This window comes from Chenopodium album, chromosome 9 (assembly GCF_948465745.1).
Source record: "Chenopodium album chromosome 9, dcCheAlbu1.1, whole genome shotgun sequence".
Classification (NCBI taxonomy): Eukaryota; Viridiplantae; Streptophyta; class Magnoliopsida; order Caryophyllales; family Amaranthaceae; genus Chenopodium; species Chenopodium album.
The window spans coordinates 14,364,101-14,365,547 of NC_137842.1; the positions used below are offsets into that span (position 1 = coordinate 14,364,101).

At 37.0% G+C, this 1,447-nt stretch overlaps 1 non-coding gene across 1 annotated transcript; it reads left to right on the plus strand.

The window, feature by feature from the left end:
• The first annotated feature begins 398 nt into the window (after nt 1-398).
• On the plus strand, nt 399-505 carry LOC145561068 (small nucleolar RNA R71). Its single transcript, XR_014093652.1, has one exon. It is a non-coding gene; the product is annotated as a small nucleolar RNA R71 (small nucleolar RNA).
• Nucleotides 506-1,447: the final 942 nt, after the last annotated feature.

Below are 1,447 nucleotides of genomic sequence, written 5' to 3' on the forward strand. Positions count from 1 at the left end.
GCCTATAAGCTTGAAAGGCATTAACTTGCTCCACGGAACTCCTGCAATCTTGTTCCCAATGACCTATAATTCCACAATTTTCACAGAAAGCCTTATTAGCATTATTATTAATTGCAGAAACATTAGCTATATTAGCAGTGCTAAGATTATCCAATTTTTGGCAGATAGAGGTTAATTGAGCTTGCAAAAAGGATACTGAATCAACACTATGCTTCCCCTTGTTAGCAAAGCCTCTAGGATTCCCATATTGGGAATTATGTATCGCCATATCTTCAATAACCTGACCTGCATCATCAACATTAAGATTCATAAATCTCCCACTAGCTGCAGAATCTAGAATTATTCTAGATGAATTTCCAATTCCATTGTAAAAGGCTTGGATTAACTGTCATTGTGCCAAATTATGGTGGGGGCATTCTCTTTGTAGGTCCTTGAACCTCTCCCAAGCCTCATATAAAGTTTCATCGGCTTCTTGGGCAAAGTTCTGAATTGCACTCCGTAGTACGGTTGTTCTCTCTGCAGGATAATACTTGTTATAAAAATTCAAAACAAGAGTTTCCCAGTCAGTTATACCAAGTGCAGTTCTATTTAAACCATTAAACCATAATTTGGCTTTTCCAGTTAAAGAGAAAGGAAAGAGAATCTCCCTGATTTGGTCTTGTGTGACCCTGGCTTGCCTGATGGTATTACAATATTGACAGTAGTTTGCAATGTGAAGATTTGGGTCTTCACCCTTGGCTCCACTAAATTGCTTCCTCTCTATCATCGTTATAAATTGGGGTTTAATCTCAAATTGTACCCCATCAAGAGCTGGAGTAGGAGTGAGATGTGGAAAATCCGCAAGCTTTAGTTGTGAGTAATCACTAAAATTCTTTGGAGCCGTCATCTCTTATTCTGGATCTGGTGATACCTCTGAATCGCTAGAACCAGTTGGAGGATCTCGGTGATTATTATTATCACCAGAATCCGCCAGAATTTGCTTGTAGAAATTGTTCTGTCTATGAAAGGATCGTTCGATCTCAAGATCGAATGGGATGTACCCTGATCTGGAACACCTGGGCATAAACAAAAAAAACTAAAAGCAAATATGAGATTTGCCTCAGAGAACTAACGTTCTCTGAGACAAAAAGAAATAACCTAGACTACAAAAAATAATCAGAAACAAAAATAAAACCGTTTCCCCAGTAACGGCGCCAAATTTTTACAAGGTAAAGTCGTATCCCCTAATCAAAAGTAATTACTAAATCCTCTAACTAATTTAGATAGGGAAGTAGGGTCAAATCCACAGAGAAACGAGTCTTTCTATACCTAATTAACTAATATAATCTAGATTATGAAGTAACCAATATATTATAATCAAAAGGAACTAAACTGCGAAGATTAAGAATAAGGAGAAAACAATGAATAAAAGGATCTAGGGCATAGGTTCACCAATAAATAATATTCC